This window comes from Macaca nemestrina, chromosome 10, assembly GCF_043159975.1.
Source record: "Macaca nemestrina isolate mMacNem1 chromosome 10, mMacNem.hap1, whole genome shotgun sequence".
Lineage (NCBI taxonomy): Eukaryota > Metazoa > Chordata > Mammalia > Primates > Cercopithecidae > Macaca > Macaca nemestrina.
In genome coordinates this window covers 139478276-139501857 of record NC_092134.1, presented here as the reverse complement: position 1 = coordinate 139501857, position 23582 = coordinate 139478276, and the positions used below count along the sequence as shown (strand labels likewise).

Sequence of the window (23582 nt, the reverse complement as noted above, 5' to 3'; positions counted from 1 at the left end):
AAAGTGGACAGAAATTACAACAATGATTATGGATCACAATTGGCGTAAGCGCTCTGATGAAGATGTGAAGACATACAAAGGGCTTGCTATCGGGAGCCCAAAGCAACAGGACCAACACAGAAGACGAGAGAAAGGAAATTACATTTATGTGGGGTCCACGGGGTGAATAGGAGCAACCCAAGGAAAGATGGGTGGGAAGCGTGTTAAGGATGGGGGACAGCAGGCATAAATATCCTCAGGTAGAACAAGCATTTTTGTGTGTTCAAGAAATGGAAGGAAACCAGGGTGGTGAGAACAATCCTAACGTGGAAGAGAGCGGTAGGAGATGAGGTTGAAGAGTAGGACTTGATGGGCCAGGTTAGAGATTTGGGACTTTATCCCAACAAGCCATAGGAAATCATTAAAGTTAAAAATCTAAAAGGTTGGGAGAGACATGATCTGATTTGCATTTTTTAAAAGATGACTTTGGCTGCTTGTAGGGAGTGAAATTGGAAGAGGAGGGACATGGAGTGGATACATGGAGGCTGCTTGTGGGGAGTGAAATTGGAAGAGGAGGGACATGGAGTGGATACATGGAGGCTGGTTCGGGGAATCATTACAGCTCAGGCAAGAGATGGCAACATCTTGGACCAGGGCGATGGCAGCAGAAGTAGGCACAGGTGAAGAGATTCTAGAGCTATTTAGAGGTGGAATCAAGAGGACTGGGTGGCCAATGGGATGTAGTAAGTGGGGGGAAGGAGCAGTGGAGGCCAGGATGGACTCTGTGGTCCCATCTACATCTATTCTTGGATACTCCCACAGGGCCACTGGGATGGAAGAACACATATCCTTTGAATTCCAAGGCAACAGGTCCTACTGGCTTTTGCAGGGCTCAGATCAGAACTAGAGGAAAAGTCCTACCAAGCCTTCCTCTCCTAAAAGAGCCCCGCATTGATAAAATGATGTCTTCTAAATAGGCCTCCTAGAAATTTCCTCATCTTGTTTGGTGACACTGCTTCTGGTGTCATGTCCTGTGGGGTGGGGTGCCAGGCTGGCCAAGTCCCATGGTGAGTGGCTTCTCATCACAACACCATATGCACTCTTCAGGGCATTCACAAAGTGCATTCAGCACATGTGGGCAATTCTAGGCTCCTCATGCCGATCTCCATCTGGTCAGTTTTCCCTCTCCTAATTTTGTCAATTTTCCAACAACATGTAGATTTCTATTTTCATCATTATGGCAGGCTAAGTACCTAGATGGACCTTGCCACTAGAAGCTACTAAAAAGTTTTATGTAATTTTTTTTTTTAATTTCCAAAAGCATTGATGGACTGACAAGAAAGGAAGGAATTCACTGTCCAGGGGCTTCTTTAGATAATAAATATCCAGATGCTGACTATAAAAATGACTGTAATGTATTTAAAGAAATTAAAGCCAAGCTTGAAGATATGTGCAAGAGACAAAAAGTCATGAGGAATAACCAAGAAGTTTTGAAGAATGAACCAAAGAGAATGTTTAAAAATAAAAAAAAATAATTGAAATGACAAACTGTGGATAGACTTAAGAGCACATTAGATACAGTTTGAGAAAGAGACAGTAAACTGGAAGCTGGGTCAATAATAAATTAACCAAAATGCAGCCCAAAAAGATAAAGACACTGAAAAATATGAAAGAGAACTTATGAGACATGAAAAAGAGTCTAACTCACATCTGTCTGGAGTTTCAGAAGGAGAAGGAAGAGAATATTTAAACAGGTAATGACTAAGAATTTTCTAAAGTGATGAAAAACACCAAGACACATATTCAAGAATCCCAAGAAGAATAAATAAAAATAAATCCATAAGCAGACACATTTCAGTGAGGTTTTAGACCACCAAAGACAAAGAGAGTGTCTTAAAAGCAGCACAGAGAAAAGAGAAATTACCTTCAAGGGATTAACAGTTAGGTTATTTCTCATCAGTGATGAACAAGACAGAAGGCAGTGGTAAAATACTTTCAACATGATAAAAGCGGGTGACTGTCTTCTGAGAATTCTATACTTAAAAAGATATCCTTTAAGAATAAGAGAAATAAAGACATTATATGACCAAAAAAAAAAAAAAAAAAACCTGGGGGTTGGCCACACATTTTCATTCTCACTGAAAATGAAAAATTTTAAAAGACGGACTTCAAACAGAAAAAGACAGAATCTAGGTGAAAGATCTGAGATTAGGGAAGAAATGAAAAACAAAGAAACTGAAAATGGATTTTCTCAGTGGGTTGTTGAAAAAATTACAGATTGGTAGTCAGGCATGCTTATACTGGCATCTTGCTGCCATCTCTTGCTATCTGAGAAACTTGAATCAAATTACTTAATCTCCCAGAGTCTTGATTTCTTCATCTTAAAAATTCATCTAACAGTGTCACTTATACAAGCATTTTTTTGAGGAATAAATGAGCAAATACCCACGAATGCTCCAGCATAGCTTCTGTATTTGGAAGGTGCAAAATAAATGTTAATTTCTTATCCCTTTTAAAATTAATGAGCACATTTTAAAAATAAGACATTGCTAGTAACAAAGAATGACTCCCTTTGCTTCAGTTCTAAGATAAAATTCTGGCACTGTTTCAAATTGTACAAATATGAACTGTGTTCAGCAGTTATTTTCATCTTTCCAGTATCAAGCCTAAGATCTTTTGAACAAAATATTTATGATTTCTTTATTTGGGCGCGGTGGCTCATGCCTGTAATCCCAGCACTTTGGGAGGTTGAGGTGGGTGGATCACGAAGTCAGGAGATTGAGACTAGCCTGGTCAACATGGTGAAACCCTGTCCCTATTATAAATACAAAAATTAGCCGGGTGTGGTGGTGCGTACCTGTAATCCCAGCTACTCAGAAGGCTGAGGCAGGAGAATCGCTTGAACCAGGGACCTGGAGGTTGCAGTGAGCCGAGATCGCGCCACTGTACTCCAGCCTGGCGACAGAGCAAGACTCCGACTCAAAAAAATATATATACATATATATATACACATTGCCTGCATACACACAAGCCCCAGGGATACATCCCAGATTCTAGATGAACTCACAATTTTAAAATAATTTGTGGTCACAGTGTTATGAGGTTATAAAATACATGCTGGTCCATCCACAGTGCAAAACGACATATCCTGCCCATCCTCTTTCCTCACATCCTTGCCCAGGGCTCTCCTTTCAACTAGGAGATGGGGACACACAAATGATCCCTCTGCAGCTTCTGCTACCCTAACCCCCATGCTGGAGAACCCCCCCAGCTTCTTCCACGACCCTACTCTCAGTTTCACTGGGGACTGAAAAAGGAGAGGAAAGCCCAAGTGAATAAAAGGTAGCGAAGAAAAGTTAGCTTATTCTTCTTTAGGGTCTCTGCCTAATTTTTATTTGACAACACTTCGGGAGAAACAGATAAAGTCAGAGTGAATCTTTCCTTGATGGTGTCGAGAAAACAAAAAGCACTGGTGCTGAAGTTCTAAGTTCCAGGTCCCGGGGTGGCGTCCTCACTCGGCATTTGCAACTTACATGTCCTTGGGCAAGCCACTTAACCCCTTATTTTAGTTATGAGACAATAATTATATCATATTTGTAGAGCATTTTACAATGTACTAAGTGCCTCCACAGTCATAATTTTATTTAATATGCTTAGCCAAGTGTATAATACTCAGTACGAATACCTTACTGCATTGCTGTCCAGATTTGAAAGCAGAGTCTGTGGGTTGCTGTGTGAACTGCAAACACCTTCACCAACAGAGAGATCATCTCCGTGTACGTAACTTAACCCATTATGGTTATTGAGTGGGCTCTGCAGTCAAGCACCTGGATGTGAATTCTGGTTCTACACTTACTAGCCATGTGACCTCAAGCAAGTTGCTTAGCTACTTTATAAGCCTCAGTTTCCTCACCTTTAAGCTAAGGAAAATAATAATTGTACTAGCTTGCAGTGCAGAGCTTTGCACATGGTAGGCTCTCAGTGAGAGGTGACTTGAATTTACATCAAGTTGAAGTTGACAGCTGTCTGACCACACATATGTACTCAAGAACACCCACCCTCCTTCTTCCTTTATTCTCCATGGTTGCCTCCACCCTCTACATCCCTAGGCAAATATTTGCAAAGGGAGGGCAGAAGCTCCAGATAGCAGGACACACCCAGTATGACTTTCTTAAAAAGTAACAAAGCCCCATTTTTCCATTTCCCACTTTCTGTAGGCTTTGGTTCCCACTCTGCTTCAGGGGCGTCTCCATGCTGTTTTGGTTGGAAACATAGCCCAGACTTCTGAGGGCCCCAGTCAGCCTGGATCCCTTCCTACTTCCTCCTGAGGATCTTGATGGGACAGGCTGGAGAGCTCTGGACCGTGGCGCACTGGCTGAGCTTCAGCCACCTAACTGGACTATGCAGTTTACCCTTTTGATAAGAATCATTGATGACTGAGCCAACGCTAAATGGATCTATTATAATGACAGAAGCAGCAAAGGTTAATTTAGGCCAAACTGATAAATGAATGGAAACTACTTCGCTGCACAAAAATAAGCAACCTCCACTTAAAAGGCTTTATGTTCATGAAGGACTTTCCTATTTTCACTATGTAATTCCATCCTTATCAATTCCCTCAGGGACATGAAGCGTAGCCCTTTTCTGGATGAGGCAACTGAGGCCCACAGAGAGCAAGTGGCAAAGCCGAACATAAGCCACGCTCTTCCTCCCTCACACCCGATGCTGCCGCCTGGCACAGCTTCTCCACCTGAGCTTTCTGACGTTCCTGCCTGCCCGCTCCCAGCTTCTGTGGACCAGGTCCTAAAAGAACAGCATTAGGAGTCACACCACGTGGGCATTTGCATTCCGAACGGGACAGGGCAGGACGATGGGAGACATGGCTTAGTCACTCAATTTACATCTTAGTTCACAAAAGGAAAACACACCCTCAGGGGCTCCAGTGAGGCCCAATCAGCCTGGAGTTCACAGGCGAACTGCCTGCGGCAATGAAGCGGGCACACGTATCCTGCATCCTCTCAGTGAGGGCAAGACGGTCACCTGTGACTGTCACTCTGCTAGTTAACATTTCTCTCCAAAGCACCTCTGAGACGGCCCAGCCACTTCACAGGTTGCAGACAGAGGCTGTGTGGCTGCTGGGGTTGAATGCACATGTGAGGCTGGGACAGGGAGGGCTGGACTAACCACTGTTACCCAGGCCTAGGACATGGCCAAATTGTGAACAGCTGCCTTCGGCTCTATAACCAGGACTGAAAAGAAATCAGGCAGCAGGCATGAAAGAACTCAATAGTGGGCCTATTGGTAAAAGAGTTACCATCTGGGCATCTCTCATTCTGCTTTGGCTGGCTTTTCCTGGTGGATAACTGTATAAGGAGAGGGTGAGTCTCTGAGGGTGGGCCCATCTTCTTCCACTCGATAGCTCTCTGGCACCTTCTACAGGGTGCTGAATACCATCTCCATCCTAATGGGACACAGTCCACATCAAACATGCCCAAATCCGTGCTGATTCTAGAAACCTTCCAGAGTACATGCCGAGGCAGGGCCAGCTGTGCTAGGTTCTATATGACAACATCCCTGTCTAGATGAAGGAGGAAGGATCAGAAAGTCCAGAATCGAATCCTGGCTCCCTGCTGGGAGAAATCTCACCTCCTTCTAGATTATAAACTAGTCAGTGAAGGCCAGCAGAAGAGTGTGATCCTTACAAATATTGGTAGGCACATTCTACAGCCTGGGCAGAATGTCACTGGTTTGATTTCCCTAAGAATGGCCCTCAGACATGTCTATTAAGATGGACAGAAGGACACTCACGGAACAGTCCTCCCAGGACTTCCTGCCACCACTTACCTGCTGAATTCTACCATCCTTGAAGACAAAGCTCAGTTCCCACCTACTTGGCTAAGCCCTCTCCAAGGCCCAGTTTCTTTCTAGAGCACATTCATTCTGTCCCATCTCCTTGGCAAAAGTTACACACGTTACCTGGGGAGGTCACCTCTCTCTGCACTTGTGTCTGGTCAAAAGAAATACTGTGTCCCTTTTTCTTGTACAAAGCACTTCACACAGCAGGTGTTCAATAAGTACATATTGATCCATTTTGTCATTTGTTTTATTGGCATTAAATCACAACAATGTAACCCCTAAGTGTCAGAAAATTCAGATGTGGTGTGTGTTATGATCTAACTGCTATTGAGTACAAATTAGAACTTTTCATTCTATTTTTCTTTTCTTTTTTTTTTGAGACGGAGTCTCACTCTGTCGCCCGGGCTAGAGTACAGTGGCCGGATCTCAGCTCACTGCAAGCTCCGCCTCCCGGGTTTACGTCATTCTCCTGCCTCAGCCTCCCGAGTAGCTGGGACTATAGGCGCCCGCCACCTCGCCCGGCTAGTTTTTTTTTTTGTATTTTTTTAGTAGAGACGGGGTTTCACTGTGTTAGCCAGGATGGTCTCGATCTCCTGGCCTCGTGATCCGCCCGTCTCGGCCTCCCAAAGTGCTGGGATTACAGGCTTGAGCCACCGCGCCCGGCCTAGAACTTTTCATTCTATTTCAAACTTCTGTAAACAGGGCTTGTACATTTTTTAAAAATACGTTTAGTTTGCGATGTGTGCCTACGGAATGGAAGCCGAGTAATTTTTCTTTTTTCTTTGACACTCATTTTACCTGGCAGTTCCTTTTTGTGGCTCTGGTTTGGTTCAAGCTGCAGTTCAATGGACTAAAAATGCATTCCTTAAAAAGAAGTACTACAACAGACTTTTAAACCGGCCTTTTCCATCCCTATATTTCTGGATGGCCTGTGCCCGGGGCGGCTCACCTGACATGGCATCGGCAGCTTCTGGCTCCCATTTCACAGGCGTGTGGAGAGAGCTCTGTCATCAAGCAGACCCTGCAACCCAAAGGGTCAGCCCTTTGTAGGAAGTCAGTCAGGCACAGGGGGATCAACAGCCTGGGGGAGGTGTCCATGGTGCAGGTGTCTACACCAGGACTAGGTGTCTGGTGTGAACCTACACAAGTTGTTGAGCCTCTCTGAGCCTCAGTTTCCTCAACTGTAAAAAGGACATGGTAAGACCCATATCAGAAAATGTCTGGCACATGGCAGGCACTTGACAAATTATCTTCTTATGAAGCATGCAGCCCACGCAGAAGTTTGCTGAACGCCTTGCTGCTTCCCCAGCTGACTTCGTTCCGAGAGTTAAGCCACATCAGAACCCTGTGCCCCAAAGAAAGTTGAACCCAGAAATCTGAGTTCTGAGAAACACAGCAGGGGCTTGCAGTCCATGGGGAGGGAAATGACAAGCATAGGAAATGTGCCAGAGGACACGTCGCAGATGTGTCAGATGCTAGCAAGAATGCTCGCTGGGGAAACGGCAAATACACTCTGTAGTATCTGTGGCCAGGACAACCACGGCCTAGGAACAAACTGTGTCCTGAGGAAACGCAGAATCAAGCTGCGGTGAGATACCGAGAGGGGACAGAAAAGCTAAACAGATCACGACCCAGAACAGGAGCCGAGATGGTGACTAAACCCCTGCTAGCCAGAGAAGGCGCACGAATTCTCCACCTTGGGAGGAATCACAGTCAAAGCTAAACTCACACTTTTTTAGTATATATGAAATTCACTGAAAAGCTTAATTTAACAGTTTGGTAAATTCCATTAGCAGTTTATCTATGGTAGGCAATGAAACTATTTTTAAGTGAATCCTTTTTGGCTAAAGGCCCCAGTTAAGAATCCTAGTGGAACATGGTTCACATAATACAAACCCAGATCCGTGCAGATTCTAGAAAACTTCTCAAATAGACACTAATGTGCCCAGGCAGGGAAGCTGTGCTTGACTCTGTACAATGACGCCCCTGTCTAGATGAAGCAGGAAGAATCAGAGAGTCCAGAATCGAGTCCCAGCTCTGAAATGACACCGCCTCGGGTATGTTACTGACATCTGAGGCGCTCAGTTTCCTCATCTGGAAAGGGTGGGTGATTGTACTACCTTATAAGACCCTGGGGAGAAATATACAAGGTTCTGCACAAAGTACTCAGCCCACAGGAGGGCAGTCTCACGGAAGCGCTTTTGATTGAAGCAGATAATTTTTTTTAAAAACCCAAACAAACAGAGAGGAATAAGAGAGAAACGGCAGCAGAAAGATTACAAAAGTCGACAGGACATCTGATGGTGAGGCCATTGTGCAGAGAGGGAGCTGAGACAGTATCACTGTATGACTTCCTGCAGCCACAGTTAAAACCAAACCTTCTCAAACCCTGTCAGTTTGAGAAGATGAAACAATTTGCAATGTGAATATACTTATTGCCATTGCACAGCACACTTAAAATGGTTAAAATGGTACATTTTATGTTAGGTATATTTTATCCCAATAAAAAAGTGAAGATCCAAAAGCAAACAAAGAAAAAAACCCTAAATCTCAACTCTCTGCCCACTGAAGACAGTACAGTAAAAATAACATAAAGAAGAGTTGGATGGCCTTCCCTCTGTGGGATTCTGTAGGGAAGGCAGTGTCCATGCACCCAGACGCCACACCAAAGGCCCTGTGAGTCAAGATCTCTGTCCTGTGGATGATCTGTATTCGGGGTGTCTATTCAATCCAAACTCCCAGAAGACCCAAAAACCTAAAAGCCACTGGAGGCCATGACACCACTGAAAGATCTAGAAGTTCTTCTGCTGAACAATTTGTGATTCCTGATGGTATCTCCCCAATGGCAATTTCTGATCGTGATTCACATGACACTACCCACAGAAATGAACTTCCAAGAACTTCTCCTACCCTCACTCCCACCGCGTCCTCCTCTGGGGATGGTGGTGCTGCTGCTGTCTGGCTCAGAAAACTTGCCTTGGGAAGAAAGCCTCTAAAATTTCAGCCCTGCTCAGGTTAAGAAATAGTAGCTTTGGGCCAGGTGTGGTGGCTCACGCCTGTAATCCCAACACTTTGAGAGGCTGAGGCAGGTGGATCATATGAGGTTGGGAGTTTGAGACCAGCCTGACGAACATGGAGAAACCCCGTCTCTACTAAAAATATAAAAATTAGCTGGGCATGGTGGTGCATGCCTATAATCCCAGCTATTTGGAAGGCTGAGGCAGGAGAATCTCTTGAACCCGGGAGGTGTAGGTAGGTAGCAGTGAACCAAGATCATGCCATTGCACTCCAGCCTGGGCAACAAGAACAAAAAAAAAAAAAAAAAGAAAGAAAGAAAGAGAAGAGTAGAGAAAGAAAGGAAAAAAGAAATCATATCCTTCACAAACTATCTCCTTCCCCACAGAAAAACGAAACCTGGCTGAAGGTAGAAGGTGTCTCTCTGGCCAATGTCTCTCATCTCCTTCCCCCTGACCTCCTGACCCCATTCATGCCTTCAGAAGGGCATGGCCCTGTCGAGGGGGTGTGTTCCTGTGCCTCAGGGCCCTGCGCTGTAAATGCTTTCCAGCCTGGGCTGTACTTCTACGTGCAGCTCAAATCTTACCTCCTCTCTAAAGCCATGAGAAATATATCTTACTTACTTGCCTATAAACACTAACATCATTGGTTATTTTTTATATCATCCCCTGTTATGAGCTAAATTATGTCCCCCCAACAATTCATATGTTGAAGCCCTAGCCTCCAATGTGATGGTATTTGGAGATAAGGCTTTTAGGAGGTGATTAGGTTTAGATGAGGTCATGAGGGTGGGGTTCTCATGATGGGATTAGTGCCCTTATAAGAAGAGACACCAGAGAGCTCTCTCTCTCTCTCTCTTGCTCTCTCTCTCCCCCCCCACCCATCTCTCTCTCCTCCCTCTCCCCTGCCCTTCTCCCTCCGCCCTCCCTCTCCCTTCTTCCTCTCCCATTCTCTCCCTCTCCCTGCCATGTGAGGACACAAAAAGAAAGTGGCTTTCTGCAAGCCAAGGAGAGAACCTCTACCCACCAAACTGACACCATGATCTTAGACATCCAGCCTCTAGAACTGTGAGAAAATAAATTTTGGTTGTCCAAGCCACCCAGTCTGTGTTATTTTGAAAAAACACATCCCCTCAAAGGGACTGTGCATGCCTGCTGCATGGACCACCCCTCTCTTCTTAGACCAGACACGCTGCAGGGGCCTTTGCTGGCACATCAGGGACTCAGCACACATAGAAGCTAATTAGGTGAGAGACTCTGCCTCTGCCTCCTAGGGAATTTCAGTCCAAGACAAGCACAAGTTATGAAGGACCAACAAGGGGAGGAGTACATCTCAACAAGTTGGTTGAGAAGGACCAACAAGGGGAGGAGTACACCCTTAGCATGGAACTCAACCACAAGCTCTCAAAAGAGGTAACACCACCATGACCCATGCAGTCACGTGTGCATGGACCACGTGCTTCCTCACATCCCTTAATTCACCTGACACGGATCAACAGGTAACTCCTGTATTCCCACTTCAATGAAGAGAAAAGAAACTCAGGTTTAGAGGGCTAATCCCAAAGACACATGACTGGTTAGAGTCACAACCCAGGCTCTGCACTAAGCATTCAGAGACGGCAGGCTGTGGAATGGTTGAGGACTTGGCCCTAGAGCCAGACTGCCTGGATTCAAATCCCAGCTCATCCTCTTATCAGCTGTGTGACCTTGGAAAAGTTACTCAGCCTCTCACGACCTTGGCTTCCTCATCTATAAAATGGGGAGAATGATAACAGTGCCTATTTTCTAAATCTGTTATAAAGATGAGTTCATTTATGCCAAATTCTCAGCCATGCCTGGTGTATTTCTGTGCATCAACCTTGAGGTGCAGTGGAAAGAAGGTCCCTGGAGTTCCATGTTTGGTCAAAGTGGGGCTGCAGGAAGTTGGCCTCCCTCCCACATCCGCACCAACCCAACCCTCTACCCCAGCAGGTGAAGGTATGTGGTTATGTGCAGTGGACAATGTGGCAAAGCTCCATCCATTTACCAAAAGAACTCTAGCAGACTGCAAATCCCAGAGCTCAATGCTGAGCAATCTCTAAAGTAAATAAAGTGAAAATAAACCAATCTCCCAGGTAATAGGAGATTTTCCTCTTGTCTGCACTGGTAATTGGGTCATTGTAGCCAACCTCCCACGTCCCCTGGTGCTGCTGTGAGTTAAAAAGGGAGTAAAGGAAGCTGTCTTTACTTCACAGAAATACAAGTGAAGGTTCTGGGAGGAGGGCAGCCACACCCACTGGTTCCAGCTTGTCCTGGTGCACCCGTCGCATGTGTGCTACGTCTCAACCTTCTCACCTTTCCTCTAACTAAGCCCAGAAGGGCACAGCGTTCCACAGGCTCAGGGGTACACCACAAGCACAGGGCTGGGTGTCAAGCCTATCCAACCTCACTGCTGGAATTTGCTTGGGTAAAACGCCGTTTCCACTTTCCCACAAGTTCTCAGGCCCAGCCTCACATTTGTCCACCCCCAGGCAGAGCAGCTCTATTGTGTGAATGAGGGAGCTTCAGCACAGATGGGGTGCAGACAGAGGCCCTTGGAATCTGAACCACAGGGGAAGCTTGCCTGCTCCTACCTCCCTGCCTCTTCTAGAAACACGTGGAGCATCACCCAGAGTCAGACTCCACCCACCATAGAGCCTGCTGCCCTATAAATGCCTCCCTTGGCCAGCCTCATCCAGGATATGTCAACAGACAAGGGAAGAAAGTGTCTTGCTGGCATTCTGAGAAAGCCAGGGCTGGGAGCCAAAACACACTGACGAGGGGCATGCACTGTCTCCTGAAGAATCTGTCACAAAAGAAAATTCTATAGCCCTCAAGCTGGAAGAGGCCCTGGAGATAACTTTGTCATCACAGGGTGGCACCCTCTAGTTGCCCCAGGCAGATGAGGTCCTAGAGGAACCCGTCCCTAACACTGAACTTCAGGAGGTCCTTCCTGTATCTAACTCAGCCTTCAGTGAAAGGGCAGAGCAGTTACAAGGCAAGGATGACTGAGAACTCCAAGACCTGAGGCCAAGACTCAGCACTGTGTCCAAGGTGTGGAGCCTGTAGAGGACGAACCCGACTGAAGGTTGTCCTCCCCCTCACCTCAGCCTGACCGCAAACTTGTTTATGTCATCCGGATGACATCATGCTAACTTGACCAGTTAGAGCAGCTGTGAGGGGAAACAGACCCCAAAGGTCCCTCTGCTGAGTCCTGTGAGGGGAAGGGGTGTCTTCGTGTGGATGCTGTTGGTGAGGAGAGAGCCAGTGGAGCATGACGCTTATGGTGCAGGCTCTGAAACAGCCAAGCTGCCTGAGTTCAAATCCTGCCTCAACCGTGTACTGGCTGTGTGACCACAGACATGATACTGTACCTCTCTCTTCCTCAGTTAACTTTTCTATAAAATGGGCATGATGGCAGTGCCCAGTCAATTGGGTTGCAGTGAGGCTTCCACAAGGGAATACACGGACAGCCCTTGGGCTGTGCCTGGCACTTTCTGTGCACTGCTGTTGTGAAGGTGACCAGTTTGCCTGGGACATCCTGGCTATGCTTGTGGTCCCAGCATTGCTATGAATATTCCCCCTTTTATTCCCGGCAGTGCCCGAGGTTGGATGATGTATTATAAGAGTGACTCCCTTTGGCTTCTTCATGTCCACCTGGTTATCTCCCTGCTTCATGCTGCCTCTGAGTACTGGGGAGCCAGGTTCCCAAAATACAGGTCCCCAAGTAGGCTATGCCCATGCCACTGACGTGTCTGCCACACAAACTCAGCTTTTCCTCTTTTCCTTTTTCTCTGCACTTTGTCTCCCCTCCTTCCTCGATCCTTACAGCCATCCTCTCCTTTCCTGCTTCCCTGCCCGTGCCTTAGGATTCTGGTGGTGCACACAGGTACCGTCTGGCTTTATTGGGACCTCCCTCTGACCCTGGACTTGGATAGAACCCTTTACAGCTCTAACTAAACTGTGCCTTATCAAATTTCTCTCACAGGAAAGAAAGCAATTTGAAAAGGCAAAGAAATGACCAACAGATGGATGAGTGGAACAATGTGCTGGTTTTTGTTGTTGTTGCTGTTTCTGTGTGTGTGTGTGTGTGTGTGTGTGTGTGTGTGTTGTGTTGGTAGGAACAAAAAGTGTACCAGTTTGAAATGGACCATCGACCTGTCTATAAAATTGTCCCCTGGGCTTAAAAAAAATTTTTTTTTCATTATTATTATTTTGAGATGGAGTCTTGCTCTTGTCACTCAGGCTGGAGTGCAATGGCACGATCTCAGCTCCGCCTCCCGGGTTCAACCAATTCTCCTGCCTTGGTCTCCTGAATAGCTGGGCTTACAGGTGCCTGCCATCATGCCCAGCTGATTTTTGTATTTTTAGTAGAAATGAAGTTTCACCATGTTGGCCAGGCTGGTCTTGAACTTCTGACCTCTGGTGATCCACCCAGCCTCGGCCTCCAAAGTGCTGGGAGTACAGGTGTGAGCCACCACGCCCGGCCCCCAGGGCTATTTTATAGGAAACCCTGGAGGCTCCTCTGCAAGACAGCAGCCTCCGTGTGTGTCAGTGGAAAAAGCAAAACCTCTGGAGCCCAAGGGCCTGGGCCCATTTCTGCCACTCACTAACAGCTGACAAAGGACCATGATTTCGCAAAGACTCAGTTTCTCCATCCGTAATATAGGGCAGACTTGTCTCTAGAACACCGTGATTCTATGACATTGTAAAAGGCCCTGGACCTGCTCTTAGGATCCTGAATTCTGCAATATTCTGCAATATTGGCAATTGCATCTTTTAGCTCTTCTCTAGGGGAACATACGAGGGAACCAGGGCCTTGGAAAATATAAAATCTGAACTAATTCTCACCTAAAGTATCATGGCAAGTGCCTGAGTCCTCTGTGCATTGCAACAGAATAGACATTATTTTGTGTGGAAGAAAAGCAAGAGTGATGTGAACTCAGTGGGTGATTAGCCAGTCCCTGAGGAATCCCTCACTAGCTCTCCTCCAGCCTAACTTCTCTCAGCTGCATTGCCAGTACCCAGGCAGCTTGCAGGTTCAACCCTCCTTCCCCACAACAGGTTCAGCAAATTATCGCGACAAGGAGCCCCAAGGCAGAATGGATGGCTACTGTGGCCACTGCCGCAGTGCTGGGCCCTGCCTTCTGCAGGCTCACCACAGGCTGACACATCTCCAATCACTCCCCACACCTGGGATTCCATCTCCATCAGTGGCATTACCAACCACTCCAACTCTGGAACCCAAATCGCCATCATCTTGGTCTCTTCTGCTCTAGTCCCTGACATTTATTCAGTTACCAGATTGCATCTACTCCATTGTTCTCTGGGTTAAAATCCCCATCCCACCACTTATTTGCTATATGACCTTGGATAAACCACTTAACCTCTCTCTCAGTTTCCTCCTCTACAATATGGAACGATCATAGCAATCTCCTCATGAGGCTGTCAGGAGGAATAAATGAGATTAAACATGAAAATCTCCTACCACAGGCCCCGGCACATAGCAGATGACTTTTCCCCCACCCCCAAGACTTTTAGCCCCTTCCTGTCCATTCCCACCAGCCCTGTTCAACCCCTCATGGTCACTGCAATGGGCTTCTTCCCAGGTTCTGTTCCCAAAGCTTCCTCCACTGCAGGACATCCCATACCCAGCTGCAGATGACATGTTCTTCTGAATCCAGCATCAAAAACACCACTTCCCTTCTTAGAAACCATCAAAACATCCCTAGGCTTAATAACGAGGCGAACACTCCAAGCCTCTGCCATCTCTCCCAGGCAGCACTCCTCACCGAATTGTCCACCACATTCTTCCTCGCTCCTCAGGTACATCCCACCTTCACGGCTTTGCTCAGCCGTCCTTCCCCAAGATGCCCAGACCCAGACTCCTGTTCAAGGCCCGGCCTCAGTGCCACCTCCAGGACGCCCTCTGCGAGTCACTCCTTCCAGAAGTAACCTCCTTCCTCCAGACTCCCTCTACATGCTTTACAGTATAGAACCGAGAGGTGACAGGACCTCGGAAGCCATACATGAAGCCCCTCACTTATCACTCAAAAACTACGCATAAAGTTGCTCTTATGGACAAATACTATCCCATAAGGTTGTGCATGTTAATTTCACCTGAAAAGGGGCATGAACCCTGGACCCTCCAACAAAAATGCTGATTCCACGTGGAGCAAGCTGCCCTGACTTCATATCCCTATGCCCACATCCTTGATAAAAAGACTCTTCGGTACATGCTGTTTTCTTCCAGAGACAAGGAACTCACCACCTCACGAGTTAGGTTCTTCCTCCTGACCTCTGACCACCCTGGGGACTCCCACGGACTGACCCTTTCTGTCCTCTAAAGTCACACGGAAGGAATTCCTTTGAGATTCCTGGTGTCCTCCACAGAGCCAAACAGGGCAAGTTCCCAAGCACACCTTGTAAGCAGATGAATGAACTCAGAGGGCTTTCCCACGTGGCAGGGCACATTCGCTGCATCCAGGGCATGCATGGGTGCACAGACACACACACACACACACACACACACACACACACACACACACACGAGCAGAGTCAGCACAGGGCCGCTGAGCCACACAGCCAGACCAGCACACGCTGGGGCCAGGGCGGAAGCCAAGCCTCAGCAGCCGCCCACTTCCTGACCGCCTTCCTTTGCTCTGGGAGGTTCTCTCTCTCTGTGTCTGTCTGTCTGTCTCGGTTCTTTGTTTCTACACATGGCAAGAGCTGTGGGTGCTGCCTGCGTGGCCAGGGCTCCTAGTAGCATTGACCTGCAAGGTAGGAGTTTTGGATCTTAGGCCTGAGACCTTGGTCAAGTCACTCTACCCTTCTGAGCCTCAGTTTCCTCATCTGTGAAATGAAGAGGCTGGATGAGGCTGGAGGGTTCCTAAGGTCCCTTCCTGACCAAAACCCTAGGGCTTCTCGGCTCCCCTCCAGTCCCGTTACCGAGTGACAGCGAGGGGAGCAAGGGCCAGGCCAGGCCTGGGGGTGGCAGGGGAGCCAGCTGTTCCCACCCAAGGGCACACAGCCTCCAGCCAGGCCCTCTGCTAACTCCATGCGCTGCACACACGCGCTCACACTTCGCAGCAGCCGGAGAAGCAGGCAGGAAGCGCCGCGCCCCGGGTGCCCACCCTCAAGCCTCAACCTTCCTCCACGTTACCTTGAGCGTGTACGCTTCCCGCGGACCTGCCCGCGCGCCCGCTCGGCTCACAGCTGTCAAGCAGCCGCCTGCCCCGCCGCCCGCTCCGCCCGACTCTTTCCGCCCGGATCCGCGCGGCTGGACCAGCCCCCCAGCGGAGCTCAAGGGGAAGCGGCGCCCCCTGGGCGCCCTCCTGGACTTGCGCGCGCCGAGCGGCGGGTCCGGGCCGGCAGGCGCGACCTGAGACTGCCAGGGAGTGGCGAGGGCGGGGCCCCTGCCGATTTAGCCTGCCTGACTGGTCGGGCTTCCCCGGCCCCTCTGCCCCCTAGGCCCCCTAGGCTCCTTGCCCCGATTCAGGTTCCCATCAGTCCGGCCCTTGCTGACTCACTGGAGAGGTGGTGTCTAGGAGTGCACCCCGAAAACCCGCCAACGGCCTGGCGTCACTCCAGCTGTTATCTCTGGGAACAGAAACTAAAAGGGGATCTTATTCTTCATACTTTTCTGAACCTTCTGTCTATTCTACTGTGGGCATGAATCGTTAAAAAACAAAACAAAACACCAAAAACCCAAAGCCCAATACCTATTTGTTAATAAAGCACTAAGTAAATCTTCAAAGGCCTCCCAAGGTGTTCAGGCCGCGGGATAACCCCTCAGCCTAGTGCACAAGGCAAGGCCCACCCTGCCCACTGTGGCCACAACCTAATTTTCCAGCCTCACCCTCTCTCCCTCACACACACACAACACTTGCTCTGGACACACTGGCTGTTGCCAAACACCAGCTGTTCTTCACGGCTGCTGGGAGTTCTTGCTTTTTGCCTGGAGCACCCTCCCCTTTCATCTCTGCCTGTTGAAATCCTACTCATCCATCCAGGCCCCTCTGAAATGTCACCTTTTTTGGAGAACCCTTCCCCAGACACTGCCCCTGCAGAGTGCCCCAGTTCTTTCTGGTAAGCCCATCGTTCTAGTGCTGGTTTATGTAGCATCCCCCTCTCACACACACTAAGCCCTCTTCCAAGGTGGAGAGAAACAAATGAGCACTTACTGAGCAGCTGTTATAAATTGCTCTGTGGAGTCCTTTCTTCTCCTTGCAGCCCAGCCAGCCACTAGCCCACAACCTCCCTCCACCCCACCAGAGTTTCAGAAGGCTGTCAGGGTTCTGAGGCCTGCCCTCTGGTGTGTCCCCACTGTGTGCCTTGGCTTTTCCAGCTCTGTCCTGGGTAGGCTTCCCTGTATCAGCCTCCAAGTTCTGCAAGCCGGTGGCTTGCCCTTCTCTCAGCCCTATGTGAGGAAAGAAGGACCTTTCATTATCAGAATCGGAGAAGTGGAAGGGACCTCAGAGATTATCCAATGCAAAGCCCGCCCGCCCATTTTACAGAGGAGAAAACTGTGACCAGAGAAATAAAGTCAGAGGCATCGGAGGTACCTACCATTGTTATTGTTGTTTTTAATACTGTTAATACTTGCACGTTTAGATCGCCTTTCACTTCCAAAGCAATGTGTTGTCACTCATTTGCCCCTCACAGTCTCAGAGGTATTATAGTGGTTAGTGCACAGACTCTGGAGGCCAAAGCCCTGGGTTCAAATCTCGGTGCTCCAACTTGCCAGCTACATCCTTGGCAAGTTACTGGAACTTTCTCCACATTTCTCAGTACAATGTGGATAGTAACAGCTCCTGCATCATGGGGTGTTCTATGAATTGAAATAAATGTGTATCTTTAAAGGGCTTAGAATAGTAGCAGGTGCATTAAAAATGTCAAATGTATTTGCTCTTATCAAATTTTTGTTATTGTTAATTGTATCACTTTGCAGTTGGAATAACAGAGGCTCAGAAAGGCTGAGACTCATCCAAAAAATTGCTGCTTTGGGGATGGTTTCTCACCAAACTCCATGCAGTCGTCTTTGTCTCTGACACCGTTCTGCCTCCCGTACCCTTATGTCTGAGTCTAACCACCTATTTAATAGGGAAGAAAAGCAACTGTCCTTTAGCCCACCTCAGAACACATAGACATTTCATGGTACAAACACTAACCACATCTTCTGGTTTCTATGGGGATGTCTCTGATTTGCTAGCATTTTCTTTAACAGAACACCACACCTCACGGTGTCCTTCAGAATCACAGAGCCATCACGTTAATTGCTGCAAGTTGAGCTGGTACATTTGTGCCTCTTTTACTCTTGGTGCATGGCAGAAAAGCGACGGGGAAAAGATGGTTCTTCCCATGTATGGATGTAGGAAACTGAGGCACAGTTGATATTCACTGAATGGCCCCAGGCTATGGAGCTAGCCTGGACCGTGGGAAGGATGAGGATCTCCACTTCCTCTTTCCCCATGGCTACACTGCTTTCCTGATTCAGTGTTGCAGGAGAAACCCAAACTCATTTATTCAATGAGGATTTATTGAGCACTCTCTAGGTGATGAATAAGACCTAGGCAAGGCCAGCTTCCTGGGCATGTGACCTATGAACTCACATAGGCCAGAGGTCCCCAACCTTTTTGGAACCAGGAACCTGTTTCATGGAAGACAATTTTTCCATGGACCAGGGATGGGAGTGGGGGGTGAGAATGGTTTCAGGATGAAACTGTTCCACCTCAGATCATCAGGCATTAGTTAGATTCTCATAAGGAGTGTGCAAACGAGATCCCTCACATGCACAGTTCACAATAGGGTTCACAGACCAGTACCCCATTACCGGTTCGTGGCCTAGGGGTTGGCGACCCTTGACATAGGCCACTCACTTAGAAGGGCTTCATACATAGTTTAGTGCTCTCCTGTCACCTGCTTGAAATTCTTAATTTTTGAACAAGGGGCCATATAAATTGTATTTTACACTGGACCCTTCAAGTTGTACAGCTGGTCTGGACCAAGGCTCTTCCCTAGGAGCTCTCAGTGTCACAGAAAATCAGCCAGGGAATTGACAATTGCAGTTCGGTACGATGGTGGCTGTGACAGAGACAGTAGCCATGAAAGAAGGACAGGACGTTGGCCAATGTTGAGCTCACTTGGGTCATGCTCCCCAGCTGTGCAGGCTGCCCAGCCGCCAGTGACTTACCACTGTGCTCCTTGCTGGGAGAATGGCCTTGGTTTAGCACCAGGGCCTGCAGCCCCAGACAGCAGCTGCAAACCCTGCCACCCTAGGAGGCCACCGCTAAGTCATGTCAACACCAGGAAATGTGTGCCACTGGGGCCCTAAGCTGTTATGTCCTCCAACCCATACTCCCTGATCACCAGACTGCCAGTGGACTCTAGTTTCCTCTGCCTGCCCAGACCCAGTCAACTTCCAGAAAAGGGCACATAAAGTCATCCACAGTAAAAAGCAATTGGCAGACAAAAACCTAATGGGCTATTCATCCAAAGGACACTTGGGTTTTATTAGAGGTATTCTGGTGTCCTCCTGGCCTGCATTCTGACATGTAAGAAGCATCTAAGTCATGATAGTTGAGTGAACATACAAAAGGTAAATACATACGGCAAAGCCTGGATTGGAATTGGCAGTTTGAAGGTCATTGGCCCAAGAACAGGGTATTTTTTGGTTGTGTTCTGTTTTCTTTTTCTTTCTCTTTTTTTTTTTTTTTTTTTGGATGAGTTGCTGGAAGCCCCAACACAATGGTTTGGGAATAAATGGAAGTGAGGAATGGAGAAGTAAGGAGGTACCACTCTCAAGGAGGCTGGCAGTAGAGGGGACAAATAGTGTGAGAGAGGAACAGAAGAACCAAGCAGGAAACTGGAAGAGGTTGGTAGATGAGGTTAAGAATCTGATGAAGAGGCCGGGCGCGGTGGCTCAAGCCTGTAATCCCAGCACTTTGGGAGGCCGAGACGGGCGGATCACGAGGTCAAGAAATCGAGACCATCCTGGCTAACACGGTGAAACCCCGTCTCTACTAAAAAATACAAAAACTAGCCGGGCAAGGTGGCGGGCGCCTGTAGTCCCAGCTACTCGGGAGGCAGAGCTTGCAGTGAGCTGAGATCCAGCCACTGCACTCCAACCTGGGCGACAGAGCGAGACTCCGTCTCAAAAAAAAAAAAAAAAAAAGAATCTGATGAAGAGAGAAAGAACGAAGAGTGAGTGAGAAAGGGTCAATGGCCCTGGTATAAGAAGAGGCAGAAAGGACTGGCGAGCACAAGGGCTTAGGAGGAGCCCGTAAGTCTCAGAAGCAGGGGGAGGAGGTAAAGATGAGTGAGGATGGCAGCAAGGTGGTGGGAGGAAAATGGATGCAGAGCTCCCAGATCATAGTCCCTGTTTCCTCTATGAACCAAGAAAATAGGTAATGGCTGGAGGGTCTGGGCTGGCCGGTGGAGTAAGTAACATTTAGATGCTTGTGCTGTGAGTTGCTGCCTCCTCTGGGGTGGGGCAGGGAAGAGCCAGTGTCAGGGGTGAGTGGAGTAGAAAATTGACTTGAAGGGCACAGGGACACTTCCAAGGAAGCGAGGTACCCTCTTCCAGAGTCACCTTGATGCTCTGTCGCATCCTTTCTCCTAGCATCTGTAACTTCTTTGTTTTTTCTTGTTCACTTGCTGCTTTCAACTCTAACTTAAGCCCAGTTCCTATTATTGGCCCCCTTAGAGGAACAGTGAAAACATTCATTGTTCTAATACAGGAATCCCTCTGCTGTTCCTTCTTCCTTATTATGAATGGCAACAGTTACAGAGCTTCCAACAGGTGGAGGCCAAAAACCAAACAGACTTTTCAATGTTGACTCTTTCGGGCTGCATACAGAATGGCAGCTCTGCCCCACCGCCCGGAGCCTCGCCAACAAAGGCCAAATCAAACAGCGGCCCGGAACAGAGGGCTAGCAAGCACTACAGAGCCAGCAAACACCAGAGGGAAATCACCCTGGATCCATATCTTCCATCCTTTGCCTCTGTGAGCATGTTTGGGGAGGAGACATCTATGAGATTGCAGGAGCCAATTCAGGCTACATGCTTATAGCTGCAATGGAAAAATTAGGCTAGAATTCAGGGCCTCCCTGAGGATATTTCTGAAAATCATGTACTTCCTTTAAGGGATTTACAAATCTGGAGTCCTTCCAAAACAGGACAAGTAAGACATGAGCAGGAAGTTTCTACTCTCCATCCAGCAGCCAAGAATAGACTTCGTCATTCAGATGGGGCCACAGAGGTACAGACCTGAGAGAGCTGGAAGTCACAGAGCCAATCCCATGTATTACCGATGAGGTAACTATGGCTCAGGGTGACTTGACCTATAAGCCACAAGCTTGTGGGTGACCACTGCACGCCCTGAATGGAGGATTTCATTCCATCCCCCTGCCCCACAAGTGGCCTCTGAGAGACAGCGTACCTGATGCCACCTTATGTGGGATTGTTGTGCTGTCACAAATTTCTGAATCCCCTATTTGTGGAATAGAGAAATCAAAGCCACCAGATATTCAAGGGTATCCACTAAAGAAGCCACATTGTTACTTCAGCTAAAAATAACCTAAAGGCCTAACAGTGAATTATCATTTATCTAATCATCTGGGAATGATGAAATTAATGTTTCGTATCTACTATTTTACAGTTATAAATTGCTTAGAAAGTATAGATTTTTTCCTGCATAATTCCGCTTTCCCATGAGTGCACATGCATACACACAAGACCCAACCACAGTATCTTGACCATGAATATAATAAATAAGGAAATAACAAACGTAGTCGGGTGAAGCAAGGGGTTCTGTTAGCACAAGAATGTTCTAGGCCTAGTGTTTGGTGGAGCCAACCAGCTCCTACAAGCCAGTGAAAACTAAGGAAAGTGCCTGGCAGTTTCATTATGGAGTGCTTTCCAATAACCTAATTCCTCCACCATCAAAAGTTGGTCAGGGAACATCACCATTTTTAGAAAGATGCTTTGTTTTGATAAAACAACCCTTCTGTATTAGTCTGTTCTCATGCTGCTGATAAAGACCCACCTGAGACTGGGTAATTTATAAAGGAAAAGAGGTTTAGTGGACTCACAGTTCCATGCGGCCGGGGAGGCCTCACGATCATGGCAGAAAGCAAAAGGCACGTCTTATATGGTGGCAGATAAGAGAGAGCTTGGGCAGGGAAACTGCCCTTTATCAAACCATCAAATCTTGTGAGAAGTATTCACTATCATGAGAACAGCACAAGAAAGACCTGCCCCCATGATTCAATTACCTTCCACCAGGTGCCTCCCATGACACATGGGAATTGTGGGAGCTACAATTCAAGATGAGATTTGAGTGGGGTCACAGTCAAACCGTATCACCTTCTAAGCTTATGTCTCACTACTTACCCACAAATAGGCTGTAAAGGGCCCAGCATTTGCTTTCTAGCAACTGCTGTTGTCATACTACCATTGCTTTCCCTGCCTGCAGGGCCCTCCATGCATCTCTGTTTAAAGTCTAAAGCCGGATCCAGCTCTCATGCTGCCGTCTGCAGAAAGACACCTCTGGTGTTTCTCAGCCAGAGGAGCCTCCCCACCTCTCGACTCCTGGCCACTTCTCTTAAAAACATGACCAATGATGCCAAAAGTCTAATTTATGTGGAGAGTTGGTGTTGTAGAGTAGAAGGGGATTGAGAGGTAGAGACTAAATAACTACTTAGCTTTGAACATGTCAGGAAGTTTCTCTGTTCTTCAGCTTCCTAATCTGTAAAATGTAGTTAGGGACAGGACCTACCTGATGAGGTTGTTGTGAGAAGTAAATGAAATAATTCAGCCGGGCCCAGTGGCTCATGCCTCTAATCTCAGCACTTTGGGAGGCCGAGACGGGCGGATCACGAGATCAGGAGATCAAGACCACCCTGGTTAACACTGTGAAACCCCGTCTCAACTAAAAATACAAAAAATTAGCCGGGCATGGTGGCGGGCGCCTGTAGTCCCAGCTACATGGGAGGGTGAGGCAGGAGAATGGCGTGAACCCAGGAGGCAGAGCTTGCAGTGAGTGGAGATTGCGCCACTGCACTCCAGCCTGGGCGACAGAGCGAGACTCCGTCTCAAAAAAAAAAAAAAAAAAAAGAAATAATTCCTGTAAAAAGCAACTAGTACAGTGCCTGGTACATAGTCAAGGCTTACAATGTCAGGAAAGAAAAAAGGAACGGAGGGAGGGAGGAGAGGAAGAGGGAAAAGCAAAGCAAAGAGAATGAGACCAGGCTGGGCAACACAGTGACACCCCATCTCTATAAAAAGTTATAAATTAAAAAAAAATATTAGCCAGGCATAGTGGCTGATATGGTTTGGATTTGTGTCCCTGCCCACATCTCATGTCGACTTGTAATCCCTAATGTTGGAGGAGGGGCCTGGTGGAAGGTGACTGGATCATGGGGGAGGATTTTCCCCCTTGCTGTTCTCGTGATAGTGAGTGAGTTCTCGCAAGATCTGGTTGTTTAAAAGTTGATATGGTTTGGTTGTGTCCCCACTCAAATCTCAACTTGAACTGTATCTCCCAGAATTCCCACATGTTGTGGGAGGCACCCAGGGGGAGGTAGTTGAATCATGGGGGCCAGTGTTTCCCGTGCTATTATCATGATAGTAAGTCTCACAAGATCTGATGGGTTTATCAGGGGTTTCTGCTTCTGCTTCTCTCTCAATTTTTCCTGCCACACCATGTAAGAAGTG

General features: G+C 47.7%; 1 protein-coding gene across 5 annotated transcripts in view; it reads right to left on the bottom strand.

Annotated features, from left to right (window-relative positions):
- LOC105484140 (calcium release activated channel regulator 2A) overlaps positions 1-23582 on the bottom strand; it is a 209418-nt gene that overhangs the window by 123015 nt on the left and 62821 nt on the right. For 2 of the 5 annotated variants that reach the window (XM_071072352.1, XM_011745470.3), the window contains one exon: positions 17051-17697. The exons of 1 other annotated variant lie outside the window; for it this stretch is intronic. The gene's annotated coding sequence lies outside the window, so the exon portion shown is untranslated. Of the gene's footprint in view, positions 1-16029; positions 16134-16396; positions 17023-17050; positions 17698-23582 lie in introns of those variants that run through there. 2 more of the 5 variants (XM_011745469.3, XM_011745468.3) reach the window with 2 other exon arrangements.